Genomic DNA, 17,163 nt, shown 5'->3' on the forward strand with positions numbered 1-17,163 from the left:
TCTGCCTCATAAGAAGCATGGCCCATAGCCAATGAGGTGGTAGCTCAAGTGGTGAAGGTGTTTGCCTAGGACCAAGAGGTCTTGGGTTCAAAACCCCCCTTGGTGCTTCCTCGGTGGCATTGCCTACGAGCAGATAATTAAGCACCTGCGGGCAGTGAGAAATCAGTAACTATGGGAGGATCTTGAGCCAAAGGCTAGTCGGAAAAAAAAAAAGCATGGCCCATAAACCGTACATCAACCACATCAACGCAATGGCTAATGAATTGGACATCTGTCATATCAGAGGCAAGTGCACTCACCCCATGAACTAGGCATCCAACAATCATACCTATCCCATCAAAAGCTAAAACATTTGCTTCGACGGGACCCTATAAACCTACACATGTAATACATCCTAGTGTCCCATACCACTAGAACATAGCCCATATACGTACGTCTTACAATCCATCACTCCTCGGCTTGAAAGTCTTTCAAAAGATTTTCTAAGATTGCTAGCAATCTCTTTCGGCATACAAAATGAAACTTCTGGGAAGAATAAATCTATCCGAGAAACATATTGATTCAAATATCAACAAAATCTAGTTTGCATCAGGATCTCTACAAAATATATGTACATGCACCAAGATCCATCAAAAAACTCTCTGCAAAGCTAAGAAGCTTCACCTCACATCCGGCAAAGCATAACCGCTTAACCCAAAACCTATAGAGCCAATCATAGTTGCAAATACCAAGCAACAACATAGCACTCTCTCCGATCATCTGCAATCTACAATCTCACTCTTCCTTCCTTCCTGTAATTGATTTCTCAAATCAATTGTCATTTCCCCTTGGTTCAAAAATCCACCAAATAGGAATATAGATGTATCCAGAATCACTACATGTAGCGGATCCTAGCATTCCATACCACCAGGATACACTCCATACAAGACCCCCTTTAGACATAAGATTAAGTCGAGTGATCAATTCCTTCCCAATCCTACCTTGACACAACCAGACTCCCACTTGAAGAACGTTGACTTTCAAGTTAACCCACAACATCAATCTGCCCTATATGAGATAATACCCTCTTACTTCCTCCCATAACTCTGGGACTACCATAAATATAGAACACTTGTCTATGGCAATCTTGCTCCAAACAGAGATCATGAGGTCGTCTTAATTGTAGGACACTCATCCATGACAATCCTGTCTTAAGTAAAATCGTGTCTGTAGCAACTCACTAGTCCAATTCATACCGATATAAGGCTGGTCAAATCTTGATTATGCAACCATATGTAGACCCTATAAACGTGAGTTCAAAACTCGGTAGGATAGTCTCAAGAAATACTACCTTGGATTCTTTCTCGGAAGAAACCATAAATCCCAACTCCGCCAGCAAAATAAAATTAGATAAAAACATAGTTTACATAGCACTATCAAAGTCATGCTATCAATCCTTCACATCCTCTACTAGTTCACACCAAGTGGCCTGCAATCGCTAGGATCCCCACAAAAGACATGGGTTCCCCCCTCGCAACACACGCGTCACAAAATGAATACCAAAGCACATCCGCATGCAAGAGTTCATCAAAACAAACTCAAGGTTACCTTCGCAAGACCTAGCCAAAGAAGACTCTTTGGTCCCCCAAGTCAATGGTCTCTATAATAAATTCTTCTCTACAAATCAGGGATACTACCCACAAGGAAATCACCCATCTACAACTAGATCCACTCAAATATCAAAAACAATAATCTCTCTGATATCGTGTACTAGATGGGACACCAAGGTAATCTAAGGTGTGTATCTCCATCTGAACCTCCCAACAGATCAACCACTCTTGGGTCCCCTCCCTCAAATCACCCCTGCAATGGTCCGGATCTACTGCTTCAGATCGGTCTATCATGAGTCCGGGTAATCAAGGAGAATTTTGGTCCAAGTTATTCAGCTAAGGCATTACGAGCACATACAAATCAAGAAGCTATCAAGAAATGTGCTTCTCGCTACATACTCAAACAACTCTCCCTCCACCTATGTCTGCTCCTCATGGGTGTGAAGGCCACGGTATCCTCTAATGGAGGGAAAGAACCATCAGGTATCTGGAAGGAATCAAGAAGGAAAACTAAAATTGTTCTACTCCAAGACGGAATGTACTCGGATCAAGTCACTCCCCAAACAACAACCCCATAAAGTATGACGGCCAAGAATTTAACACCTTGCACGATGAGGTAAGGGTTTGGTGGGGTGAGGAAGCACAAAATATCCAGGATTTGGTGGGATAGGAAAGCACAAAATATCCAACAGAAGAAAACCAAGCTTTCCCATTGGCCTATGCTATAAAACATAATGTCAACCAGTGCCTGATTTTCCTTCATGTCTGCTACTTCTCACCCACAGTTGCCTCAGAGGTGAAGGCAGATGCCACAAGAAACAAGTGCTCCTATCGTGACCACAACTACCAAGCCCAAGTGCCTATTTCACTCTCAAAAGGCCATCTAATGATCATGCTACTCCCTAGTCAATGAATAGGGAGAAAAGGGTTTCTTCTCTTGCTACAAGGGCATAATAGAATAAATGTGGATTCTGGATGTTTAGGAAAGGAAAAGAGGAACAAACTTGTCGAATCATTGCACTTAGTGTTCCATGTACAAAAAGCGAAGTGGGAATTCTACTCCCCACAGTTCTGTCCCATGTCGATCACTAGTAAGAGTCTCAAGGTGTGATTCTCTCGAGTGTAGAATGTATGCATTTATAACTTCTAATGTGTGCTTTTTTGTTTTTTTAATTTAACAACCCTCTATTTTTTAGCTTTAACCCAAAAAACATTATGGTATATTAATGTTGAGGATCAAAATGGAGAAAAGAATATTTTAAGATATTTCTATGCGAATAAATCAATAAAATGATGTATGCATATTCACAAATGGATTATTGGAAAAAGAGTTATCTTTATAAAATTCTATTATTTGAATACATGGAAAGAAAAACAAAAAAGCTTACTGAGACCTCCTCCCATGCATCGTGATACCTTCTGCGTTTAGTCCGCTCTGATACCAAGTGTTACAACCCCACAGATCTCCTAAACGCAAAACACAAGTGATTAGAACAAACCCCCTAAGCGGGGTGCAGGCTAGCTCACCTCCCAACCGTAGGTTCTATTCTTCGAACCACACCTGAGCCAAGGACTAAGGTCTGACTCCCACAGATCCATGCCAGTCCTTCAGCAAGCCGATCCATGCTCTGCCACACACATACCGAAGTCTTGGTCGAACTTGACCGATAGTGGGGTTGTGACAACAATAACCCATGTCTCACTATGTAGTGCCCACTACCGCTATTAATAACCATCATGTTAAATAGCCCTTCCACATGGATTTATTAATAATAACCTTAGCCGCCCGTATTAGCTTGCTTTCTCCGAATTGGAGGGCTCCCCTAACCTTTCCAGTTTACGCCACTAATCCCAAGGATTAGCACTAGGTACGTGTGTAAGATCTTCCTGTAGATCGACCCTAATACACAGGCCAAAATAAGATTAGTACAAACCAAATAGAAGGGGTGCAAGCAAGCTGACCCCCCAAACATAGGTTCGCAACTACAAACCACCCCCACACATCCATGCCAATCATCCCTAGCTTCCCATACCACCAGTGCCTGCCCACAGGGGCCCTCAACAAGACTACCCGTGATCCACTACGTCCATGGCAGAAGTAATCCAAGTCTAGACTACAATGAATCAATAATAGCCTATATAATGTTTATTACTACTATAAATAGTAGTCCAGTCATAAATAGCTAATAACCTTGGATTTATTAATATTGAACCTTAGCGACTCATCCAAGTCTACTTTCCCTAATCCCAAGGCTCCCCTTACCTTGATAGATAAGTCCCTAACCCTGAGGGTTAGTACTAGGTACATAATATTCCTCCCCACTTAGGACATTTTAACCCTTGGAAATAAATCAAGGAAAAAACCAGCTACTTACATCAACTGTCTCCAAAATCAGGTTTATACCTGTCTATCAATTCACATAGCCACATATCAAGGAATCAACTAAACTCAAGCTGATATTCCTCCAACTTATGACCGTGGAAACAAGACCAAAAACAGAACCTTCTCAACATGTCCTTGAAGTATATAAATCCTCCTTCAATCCTCTAACTCCTCATGGAATTGGAAATCTGAAATCGCCGAGCCAAATAGTTGTAACATAATACCCACCCTTTCCAAGATATAGTAAATCCTCGTACCTAGGGGATGTCATACCTCCCTCTCAGAGACTTCTAATTATCAGGCACCACAATTGTGTATCCTTCAAGCTATCAAAGTCCGAGAGAAACTGGGTTTTTTTTTACCCAACTCTTATCAAAGATATTCTAGTTATTGCCATAACCATATGCTCAATACCTGGATCCGTATGCACAAAGCATAACCTCCAAGACCTGATCCCACCCTCTGTGTCTGCCCATCGAACTGTGGATGATCAAAAACACAAGTCCGTTGAATCTCCAGATGACCTGTTGTAGGAGCATCATAACAATTATAAGATATCTCTCTCCTAATCTCAACACAATCCGGCACACTATCATCCCGGAACAACCACTAGTTCCGAAAATAGTACTGACCACATTCCACTCTAATAGGTAGAATGATCCCCGAGTCCTGGTCTACATCAATGGAGCTCTCCACATGGACCTACTACCATACCGAATGAAATGTCCATCGGCCCAACATAGCCCTCTTAGGAAATCATATAAGTCAACACAAAACTAGGTAAAAGATTCACCCACCCAATCCTAGCAACCCCATCCAAATTACCCTTCCGATTTCCTTGTCAATGTTTTGCGTAAACTCTGTCTACCGTAGGTAACTATCCCCAACGAATAGGATATAGCAAGGTAGGAAGATATAGACACACCCAGAAACACTACATGTTACACATCCTAGCATCCCCTACCACTAGGATACGCACCATATAAAATCTTGTAAAGCCAAGTCCAGGTGATCAATCCTTCCCCAACTAAGTCTTGGTGCACTACACCTCCACCTCATGTCGTGGTCCATCCTATCACTAAACCTCTAGAATAAGTGGTGAAATAAATCACACATCCCCCAGTTCTCATCCTAATGCAGGTCCCTTAGGAAGAATACCTTGCGTTCTGTCCCAAACCTGAGATATTCAATCTTATCCTGCCCCAGCTGGCTCATCCTATAGGGTGTAACTCTCACAACCAACCGTCTAGCTGGAAGACCATATCCTAAAAACTAAGCAGAGAAAACACTTGTGAAACCTCCCACTGCTGCTTCCTACCCCATGTCCCCGAACATCTAACTTAACCGTTATTATCAAACAAAAGAGCAAACACATTAAGACACTTCATAACAAAATATTATATTACGAAGTCCTTGTCAAGTCCCCATAGGATCTCCTCGTAGAACGCTCCTAGTACAAGACTCGAAACCTACAAACAAACCAAACAAGCGTGAAGGGGGTGCAGGCCTGACTCACCTACCAACCTTGACAGCCGTGGGCAAGCCCACAAGTCTTGGCTATCCCCACCGAGCCACGAGCTGAGCTAACTAGATGAACGTACCGACCAATCTCTACCTCGTGACGTCCCATACTGCCACGAAGCTATCCTTGCGGGCCTCGAGACTGCTACCGGCCTTGGCTGCGTAAAGCAGGTGCACGTCTACACTAGATCCAGGCTCCTGACCATAGAGCTCTCACAAAGACACGCGAGACTTTATATGACTAATGACTAACCTTGGCCACCCTTTTATAGGCTCTTGGCCGGTCATCGGGCGTCCACACTTGGGCGTCCGCCCGTCCATACTTCGGTGCCCACCCGTTAGTCTATCCCTAACTCATCTCGCCAATCAACCTACCTAGCTCCAAGCTTCCCCAAACCTCGAAGCTAGTCTTGTGTCCGTGTAGCACACGGTAGATACACACTGTGCACATGACATACTCCCCTTCCTCTAAGAGCTCACTCCTGAGCTCACTAAAAAGCCAGGGTAATCTCTCTGAAGAGTTATCAATGTCTCCCATGTAGCATCCTCCTCAACACGATCCTTCCACTTGATCTTGTATTCCGTAATAAGCGTATTACGCAATCTTCTTTCACGAAATCCAAGAATCTTTTCAGGTTGCTGTGGAAGAAATGTCATGTCCTCGACATCTATGACTTCTTGAGGAGTAACTAACTGGTCTGTTCTACTCAATACTTCCTTAAGTCTACTGACATGAAATACAGGACGAACTTTCACATGAGAAGGCAAATCCAATTCATATGCGACTGAACCAATCCGTCGTGTAATACGAAATGGTCCACAATATCTAGGGATAATTTCGGAGATTGACCTGTCCGTAAAGTCTCGGAATCTTTCGGAACTCGCAAATACACCATAGTTTCTTCAGAGAATGACCTTGGTGAACAATGTCTATTAGAATAAAATAGGTCTCGGTCTCCAGTACTTCTAATAGATTCCTTCGCAACTCGTAACATTTCTTGCATATCTTGCAAAAAATTACGTGCTGCATCATGCTGAAGTCCTGAGAATCCCACTGTAACAGGTGATCTAGGTTGAAAACCATACATAAGCATGAAAGGACTAAAACCTGTACTCGTATGCTTAGTACTGTTATATGCAAATTCTAACATAGGAAGATAATCCTCCCATGAACTCTGCCTTTTGGATACATATGCTCGAAGCATATCCTCCAAAATCTGATTCACTCTTTTAGTCTGGCCATCAGATTGAGAATGATCTTAGGAACTCAAATTCAAAGTTGTTTCCAACTTCTCAAAAACAAGTTTCCAAAAATCACTTGTAAACTTAGAGTCCCTATCACTGACTATGTCCTGCGGTAACCCGTACAGTCTAAACAATTGCTCGATAAACTGTCTTACTAATTGCGTAGCTGTAATGGTCTTCCGCGTCGGTAAAAATCTAGCCATTTTTGTCAAGCGATCTACCACAATCCAAATAGAATCGTGGCCTTGATGTGTTCTCGGCAATCCGGTAATAAAATCCATGGAAATACTTTCCCATTTATTACCTGGGATTTGCAAAGGATGCAATAACCCAGCCTGTCTAAAGCATTCAGCTTTATTTGCTTGACAAACTTGACAAGCTTCATTTGCTTGACAAATAAACCTGTCTCCCATGTCCCCTGTCTCCCATGTAGAAGATTATGTTCTCAATAATCTTCTACATACTCTTTCATCTTTGGCCAGTCAAAAGTGTGTTTCACTAACGATAATGTCCTGTGTACCCCAGGGTGTCCAGCAGAAGGGGCGTCGTGACACTCCTTAAGAATCTTGGACCTAATGTCCAGAATCTGTGGTACACAAATTTTGTCATTACGGAATAGTAAACCATTCCAAATCATCCACTGGCCTCCTGCAGCTTGAATGTTAGGCTGCTCAGTCATTGAGTCTTGGTCAATCAATGAGCTCCCGTCCTGGATCTTCTGCCAAAATGGACCAAAATAACTATCAATCCTACAAAGCCCTCTCAATGACTGAAATAAGTCAGTAGAAATCTCGGTGAACGACAAAGTATTCACCTCTCTAATTCGACTAAGCGCATCTGCGATACTATTCATGGACCCTTTTCTATAACGAATCTCAAAATCAAAATCTTGCATTAATTCAGTCCATCGAGCTTTCCTTCCTCTCAAATCATCGGCATCACACACATACTTGATTGACTAATGATCAATCAATTCCACAAACTTGGAGCCATATAAATAATATCTCCAAACCTTGAGAGCGTGAATCACAGCATAAAGCTCCTTCTCAAGGGTTGGCCAACGAGATTGAGTGTCGTCTAGCTTTTTACTTTCAAAAGCAACAGGTCTACCATCTTGAAATAGAGCAACCCCGATGGCATAGTCACTGGCATCAGTTTCAAGAACATAACGTCGACCAGGATCGAGTAATGCTAAGATAGGTTCTTCCTTGACTTTATCTTTCAAAAGTCTGAAGGCCATATCCAGATCGTTATTCCAAGTAATAGGCTGATTTGACTTACATCCACGACCTTTCAACAAGGCGGTCATCGGTAGTGTGAGCTGAGAGTACTCGAGAGTACTCCCGCACAGATTTCCGAAGAAAACCAACAAAACCGAGAAAAGAACGAAGTTGTTTCACTGTTCGCGGTATAGGCCAGGCCAGAACCTTCTGAACTCGGTCATAGTCAATGCTCAATTCATCTCTAGTGATCTTGTGTCCCAAGTAAATGATGTCTGTCATGAAAAACTCACATTTACTTAATTTAGCATATAGTTGATTCTGTCTTAAAATAGTTAAGACAATCATGAGGTGTCTAACGTGATGCTCAATAGTACGATTATATATCAAAATATCATCCAGGAACACAATCACAAATTTTCCCAAATGTTCACGAAAAAGATCGTTCATCATTTGCTGGAAAGTGGCTGGAGCATTGGTTAACCCAAAAGGTAATACGAGAAACTCAAAATGGCCATACCTAGTTTGAAAGACGGTTCTTTCGACATGCCTTTCATGAATACGTATCTGGTGATAGCCAGTACGTAAATCTATCTTCGTGAAATATTTCGCTCCGGCTAACCGGTCAATCAGGTGATTTAATCTAGGGAGAGGATAACGATTATTAATTATTAGCTTGTTCAATCTCTTGTAATCTATACACATTCTCTAGGTGTTGTCCTTTCTCCTAAGCAACACAAGTGCACCCCAAGGTGATTTACTTGGACGGATCTGGCCCATCCTCAAATAATCTTCGAGTTGTTTGGCCAACTCATCTTCCTCAACTTGGCTCATCATGTAAGGTGGAATACTAACAGAGTGAGCACCAGGGATCATGTCAATACGATGATCTACTGCCCTTTCAGGTGGTAAGCCCGATAGCAGTTCCTTAGGAAATACATCTTGAAACGAATCAAGTATCTTCTGTAATTCTTTGATTTCAAATAGTAAATATACTTAATTCATTGACATCCATAGAAGGTATGAGAAATAAAGAAAGTGGAATCAATACACAATGGAAAGCAGTATACAAAGAAGAATCCATTATATTACCAAGATCAACTGTATTTACAAGAGGTCCCTAAGAGGGATGTATACAATCACCTAAGATACTATACTGGGTGTTCCTATGTTCAAAAGAAAAAATATGACTAGACCAATCTATCTGGACTTGAAGAGTCTTAAACCACTCAATCCCTAATAACAAGTCTACATGTTCTAGGTGCATAATATAGCGTTCCAGAGTATCTTTGTAGTCTTGAATCCGGATCGGTAGCGTCTCCACCTTTCGATCCCATACTTCCCGACCCTCGCTGGGTGTTGTCTCAAGACCCAATTTCTGCATAAGTTTGTAATTAACAAAATTGTGTGAGCTGCTAGGGTCTAGAAGAATGTGGATTCTATGGCCATTCACTTCTCCATAAACTCGGAGAAGATCATGCAAGCCAAAAACTTTAGAGTTGAACAGACAATCAGAACATGTACGAGTGCGAGAAAGTACAGTAACTGACATACATGTCAAAGACAACTAGTTAGCTACCTTTGGCTTGGATCCTGCGTTGGTCTTTGCACCCTTTTGGTTCGGGCACTCGTTACGCAGCATATGTCCTTTTTCTTCGCAGATGAAGCAACGTCCCTCCTTCTTAAGCTTCAAAGCCTTGAGGAGACGTTTTTTCTTCACTAGGATCGAAGTTGAATTCTTGGAAGATTAGTCCGAAGACTTTCCTTCTGCTTGTTCCCCTGGTCGGTAATGGGTTTAGACTTGGAAGAGACCATTGTATCATCATAGATACGAGCGGAATGAATGGCTTCGTCCAAAGTTTTGCATTTGTTGTTTTTAACTTGTAAACGGTATGAATCGGGTAAACCGGCTACGAAGAAACCCAAAAGAGTTGTGGATTCCATCTTCGTAGCTTTCATCTGCAAGTCCCTAAATTTCTGGACATAGACCTCATAAGTGAGGTTCTGTGAGGTCATGGTCAAAGTAGTAAACCGGGCAACAACATCATAGTCATCCTCTTTCTTGAGGAATTCTTTCTTGAAGACATCTTTGAACTGTGCCCAAGTCGTTTGTTTAGGGTTGAGTTCTTTCCACCAAAGCAAAGCTTTGCCTGAGAGGGAACCTGCTGCTAATTAGATCTTTTTTCCATCGTCATATGGATGAAACTGGAAATGGACTTGCCACTTATGTAGCCAAGTGCCCACTATCTCCTTGGTACGCTGCTTTTGCTCGCCCCCAAACTGTTCCGGAGTAATATTGGGGCCTAAAGCAGATGCCAAGGTATCCATACCCGAAAGAGTAGATAGGGTAGTGGTCAACAAATAGATGGAGTTCTCTAAAGCCTGCATCTGCGCGGCGATTTGTGCTTGACGTTCCGAGGACGAAGCTTCGAGAGCAACTTTAAACTCTTGGAAATCTGATTTTGAAACAAAATCGTCAAAAAGATCGGCATCAGTGGCTTCCGTAGCCGGGCAGGTCTTCACATTCGAGAATGGGCTCCAACTCGGATTCTTGGGTCGACATCTTGAAGAGGGCAAGAGGAGAAAAAATATTTATCTTGCACAAGGAGAGTGCTACAGAGCTTGAGAGCTTGAGAGATGTGTGGCAAGAAGCCCGCTTAAGGGGAATATATAGGCTTCCCCAAAAGCTAAATTAGCTTTTGCTTTTGTGTTTTTTTTGGGTAATATATATATGTATATATATATGTATATATATATGTATATATATATATATGTATATATATATATATATGTATATATATATATATATGTATATATATATATATATGTATATATATATATATATGTATATATATATATATATGTATATATATATATATATGTATATATATATATATATGTATATATATGTATATATATATATATGTATATATGTATATATATGTATATATATGTATATATATGTATATGTATATATATATATATATATATATATATATACATATTCTGTTTTCTTTCTTAAAAAAACACTTACAAAGCAATACTTGGATTTTTAAACCCTTCCACTAAGGTTCAGCAAAAACGAAAGCAGGGTAAACGTGGCGTGGGTTTTGTTTTTTTTTTTTAACAAAAGCTATAAAAAAAAATCACCACGCGTATGGTTTGCGCTAATCTCTGCAATACCTTAGCGCCCATCACCTGCCACCGGTACGCCTGTTTTCGTGCGTCTGCAATTGGCTGTGCGCATACACGTGCGCCTACACCTGGGTGCCTACCTGACCGAATGGGCCTGTTTATACACGGTGCACCTGCCCTGCCTGCATGTATATCCAGCGTGCGTGCAAGACTTGCCTGCATATACCCGCTTGCTTGTGAGTACCACTTGTGTGTACCAACGTGCCTGCTTACAGGTGTCTCCACTCAGGTGGGCTGCGCATCAATCATACAAACGCTACACAGCTACAGCCGGCAACCCTCTCTCTCTCTCTCTCTCTCTCTCTCTCTCTCTCTTACAAAAAACAGCCAACAGGCCTTTTCTTTTTCCTCTCTCAAACTGTTCATACAGGTGAAACACCTACAGCCCTTCTTCTTGCACAGTAAACAACCCATACTAGACCAACCCTTCACCACAAGTTCCTACGATGCAAAAGCAACATGCTGAAATTGAAAAAAACAGCAGTACAAACAGAAAAACAGCAAGCTTCTCGAACTCGTACCTTTTCTTCGACCTCATCTTCTCTACCTACCGACTTGCTCGTTCACGAGGCTTGCTCTGATACCACTGTCAAATCTCCATAGGATCTCCTCGTAGAACGCTCCTGGTACAAGACTCGAAACCTGCAAACAAACCAAACAAACATGAAGGGGGTGCAAGCCTGACTCACCTCCTAACCTTGACAGCAGTGGGCAAGCCCACAAGTCTTGGTTGTCCCCACCGAGCCACATGCTGAGCTAACTAGATGAACGTACCGACCAATCTCTACCTCGTGACGTCCCATACCGCCACGAAGCTACCCTTGCAGGCCTCGAGACTGCTGCCGGCCTTGGCTGCATAAAGCAGGTGCAAGTCTGCACTAGATCCAGGCTCCTGACCATAGAGCTCTCACAAAGACACGCGAGACTCTATATGACTAATGACTAACCTTGGCCACCCTTTTATAGGCTCTTGGCCGGTCATCGGGCGTCCACACTTGGACGCCCGCCCGTTAGTCTATCCCTAACAACTCAGCTCACCAATCAGCCTGCCTAGCTCCAAGCTTCCCCAAACCTCGAAGCTAGTCTTGTGTGCGTGTAGCACACGGTAGATACACACTGTGCACATGACAGTCCTGTCGCATTTACACAATACAGGGTTGGATTGCAAAATCACCCTTCAAACATACTAGGGCATCTTCCATTACAAAGGACACAATATGACCCTTCCAATCTACATGGACGTCATGGTTATAAAACCACTCTTTTCCTTGTATGACATAGACCCTATCCAAATTCATAATCAAAAAATCTAGAGACCCTGTATAGCTCTGAATAGATATCAATAATTGAGACACACGCTTGTCCCATAGTTGTCAGGTACCAAGGTAGGATCAAAACGTACGTACGGATCCAATCCGTACCGTACGGGGATCCGTACGTACGGATCGATCCTCACCGCCCCTGTTCGCTTCGCGCCTCTGTGCGTAGCCGCCCTCTCTGTTCGCCACTGGCGCCTAGTACGGCTGGCAATATGCTGGCCCGGCCGCTTTTCCCAACCCACCCTTGCCCAGGCCCCAAGGCAGCAACATAACTCTCTCTCTCTCTCTCTCTCTCTCAAAGCCTTAGCCCACCATCTGTGGACGACTCACTTGTGACAATGTGACTTGTCTTAAGTAATAAGTATTAAGTATTAAGTACGATTAACTTATTAAGTATGATTGACGACTTGTGATTCTAATTTCTCACTTTTGAATTAGTAGGTTTGTGACCTTGTTGTGTCTCTATTTCGAAAGTTTTATATGTCAATGTGGACATGGACTAAAATTTTATGTAGGTGGCTGAAATTTCTGAGATTTTATACATTTTTACCAATGGTACATATTTTTACGTACCTTAAAATTTTTTTCCGTACCAAACAACGTACAATACGTACGGATCCGTACAATACATAACGTTTGGTACCACCTTGTCAGGTACGGTACCGTATGGGAAAATACAGTATGATATAAAAAAAATTCTTATCATACGGTCTTTTAAAAAAATACTTACAAACTTTAGTATTTTCAATTTCAAAGAGAAGACAAGTTATCACATGACCAAACCAAAATTCCATTAAAACCAAGTTGAAAACATACATAGATATTAGGCTACAGCCTAAGTCATACAATACAAGGCGCTCTAGGCGCATGTAGTCATAGTAGTAAGTACAAAAAGTGGTACACAAAGAAGGAAGGCTAAAGGGTTGGGGCTAGAATCTAGATGGAGAAGTGATCACTATCAAAATCAGAGCACTCACTAGGATCATCTCCATCAGAAAAGTGCCTATCAGAGCGCTTGCCAAAGTCACCCTCGCTAAGGATGTTGCCCTCGTCATCAAACTCGGGCTCTCTAAGCTCCTGTGACAAGGCAATCGGAGCGTCCTCATTTGCAGGAGCGGAGGAAGAACTACCAGAACCTCATCGTGTGTTTTAAAAAATTACTTATAAACTTAGGTATTTCCAATTTCGAGATATGGAGTATTTTAAAAAGGAGGGAAGCATCATAGTACAGAGGAAAGCTCAAATAGCTATAGATAAGCAAAAACAAGACCATTACTCCCCAAAAAAATGAAAAAAAATGAAAAAAAAATCTCGAAAAAGTCCGTACAATATGCTGTCATACGGAGACAACTATGGCTTGCCCCATATCTGTCCATGTCTCGCTGCCAGGTTCACACGATACACGTGATTACTTGGCTCCGTCTTCACTCCCACCTTCTACACAAGTTTAGCATTAATGAAGTTGTGAGTACTACCAAGGTCAAAAAGGATGTGCACAGTCTCCCCTAACACCAACCCGTACATACGTATTAGGTCATTAGGGCTGAAAACTGCCATATTAAAATTACATTCCACGCAAGCACTCTGACCTAAAATAATAATATAAACGCTTGAGGTTTTTGAGAGACATTCTTGTGAGTCTAGCTAGCCACTATCTCCATATAAACCCTAGCATACCGGGTGGCATCCTCCAGTGTTTTGCTATTTATTCCTCACTGGGAGCTTATGATCTCGGGCTAATCCTCGGATAAAAAATCCACACAAAGCCATAGCATCCATGAGACTGCAATTCTCTAAAGCGTTGTATGTATGTGTCAAAAGGCATATTCTTCATGTCCAAATCTGCAAACTCGCCACTGCATCAAAATCATCCTCCACCTAGAGGAACTCTTCCCGAAAAATCTGCCCAGGTACTATGTTAGTTTTGCAGCTCCCGCTCTTTCCCCTTAAGGAGACCTCGAACCATCTGGAGCTTCCCAGCATCCGGAAAAGAATGAAACTCAAAGTGAACATTCCATTAATTCAGCCAGGAGTCAACAGCCTCCTGAGTCCGTTCCTTCCCCCCCCCCCCCCCCCCAAAGACATCCAAGGTGAAAGAAGGTGTTGCTGACATTGATGTCAGAGTAGCACGAACAATCGCCTTCTGAAGGAGTGATACCATCTCCCTCAAGGCCTGGATCTTTGCCCGGATGGCGGTCAAAATATGTGTTGGCCTCCTATTCAAAGTCATCAGCCCCTTCCACAAGGTGGTCATCGTCATGATCAGACATCATCAACAAAGCATAGAGTGTCTGCCATCACACAAAAAAAAGGTAGTATGCTGTCCTGACCGGTAAAAGCACCCAAAGACTCCAAAAAAACTATGAAGTATGGTCCGGCCGCTTCAAACATGCAAGTTTCTAGCTCTTGCTAGGTGTGAGGGTGGAGAGAAAGAGCAATAGTTGACCTTTAAATTAAAAAAAACTTATGCTGATATGCCTAAGAAATGCTGCCCTGCTTTTTCCCATAAAAAACAGCACGTGTATCTTTAAAAAACACCCACCTTGCTGTTGTTATAATTAAAAAAATATGTACGTCTCCTTTTTTTAAAAACGTTTTTTTATCTCTCTTTTAATAAAAAGAGCATACTAGGTTTTTTTAATAAGGAACAGCGTTTAGCTTTTGTTTTCTAAAACGACTTGCACCATTTAAAAAAATTGATGCCCATTTTTCATAAGAAAATGATCTGCACTGCTTTTTCAAAAAATTTGCACCCTTTCTATAAAAGCGACCTGCGCATGCCTTATCAAAAAAACGGTAGCCGTTTTGGGGGGGGGGGGGGGAAAAACAGCTTACACACTTCCTCGTGCTTTTGCTATAAAAAAACGGCATGCTTTTTTTCTGCTTGTGGACTGGGCCACGTGTGCATTTCTTTTATTGCCCCCTGCACAAAGGCGTCTCCCTACTGTTGCACACAATTGGGTTTACCCAAGAGATCACTTCCAGAGGGTCTTATGCACACAACTATGCCCATTGCTCTGCATATCCAGAAATCAGCGAATATACACCCTCTTCCTCCTGCTTCCCTCTTACCCTCAAAACCACACATAGCAGAAGACCATAAAAGCACCAACACTCAAACCATCATCAAGAAGAATACCTAGGCTTCGCCACACAATTTCCTATGATGCCCAAAATATGCAAACGTTGCTTTGCTTCCGAGACCACGATTAGAATGGCTCTGATACCAAGTGTAAGATTCTCCCATAGATCAACCATAATACACAAGCCAAAACAAGATTAGTACAAACAAATAGAAGGGGCGCATATGAGCTCACCACCCAACCGTAGGTTGGCAACTGTGAACCACCCCCGAGTGAGGGGCTAAGGTTCCACTCCCACAGGTCCATGCCAGTCAACCCTCACGTCCCATACCACCAATGCATTCCATAGGGGCCCTCAACAAGACTACATATGATCCGCCATGTCCATGGCAGGAGTAAGCCTCTTTGTCCAAGTCTAGACCACCACGAATCAATAATAACCCAAGACTCACTTATATAGTCTTTATTAGTGCTATCACAGTCTAGTCGTAAATAGCCAATAGCCTTGGATTTATTAATATTGAAACTTAGCCACCCATCCAAGCCTGCTTTCCGTAATAGCAGGGCTCCCCTAACCCTGCTCGATTAGTCCCTAACCCTTGGGGTTAGGGACTCACTTATAACCCAAGACTCACTTATATAGTGTGTATTATTTCAATCACAGTCCAGTCATAAATAGCCAATAACCTTGGATTTATTAATATTGAATCTTGTTGGATTAGTCCCTAACCCCCAGGGTTAGTACTAGGTACATAACAACGTAACATCATCGAGACCAACTGCATGGCTCACAATGTCAGAAACGTTAAAGTCAGGTTCTAGTGCCAAGGAGATGGTTGCCCTTTGTTTTATATAATCTTGTGTGTAATGAACTTTGGCTTCTCAACAATGCCAACATGGTGATCCTTCAAGTGAGGGACACCAACCTTCGTAATGGCCATATTCCCCACAGCAATAGCAAAGGACCAATGGAAACTGTGGTTAGTGGTGAAGCTGGCGGAATCTTTTCACATAGTAGCAATCCTTGTCCTCATGACCGCCTTTCTCAAAAAAGGAGTAGCACAGCCCCTTTGAGCATTCTTGCACGGTATGACTGGAAGTTTGACACAAGGCAAACAAGAGGTCAACCAGAAATTGACGGAAACACTCTTACATGGACATAGAGGAAGCTATTAATTGTGGTTAAGAGGTGCGTTAATTGCTGATTATGGAGAAAGGCATAGGAGAGAGAGTGAGAGAGTAGATGGCATATACAATACACCACATTCAGTCCCAATCACCCACTTAAGGACCCACACACCCCCCCACCCCCCCCTTTTTGAAGAGAGTATTTGCTTTATTGTTGACACTGAAATGAAATACAAAGATGGGCAAATCTTTCCTGAACTGAATCTGAGGGTTTTCCCAAGCGGAAGCACCTCCTTCTTTGCACTTTGATCCACTTTCTTGCCACATGTCCAATTTAAGAGATGGTTCTCCCCATAAACTTCACCTCTAAAAATGTCCCAACTGGTAGACCTTCTACCAAATGTGCTTTGACATGCCCCCCCATTTGCTTAGCTTACGGATGTAATGACACGAACAGAATTTCCATCAAGGCTGTCTGAA

General features: G+C 42.3%; 1 protein-coding gene across 4 annotated transcripts in view; it reads right to left on the reverse strand.

The window, feature by feature from the left end:
- The window catches only part of GCN2 (protein kinase family protein), a 155,829-nt gene that overhangs the window by 124,514 nt on the left and 14,152 nt on the right, over positions 1-17,163 (reverse strand). The window lies entirely within an intron of this gene.

The sequence above is a fragment of the Cibotium barometz genome, chromosome 26 (genome assembly GCF_041138505.1).
Source record: "Cibotium barometz isolate CiBa-2024 chromosome 26, ASM4113850v1, whole genome shotgun sequence".
Lineage (NCBI taxonomy): Eukaryota > Viridiplantae > Streptophyta > Polypodiopsida > Cyatheales > Cibotiaceae > Cibotium > Cibotium barometz.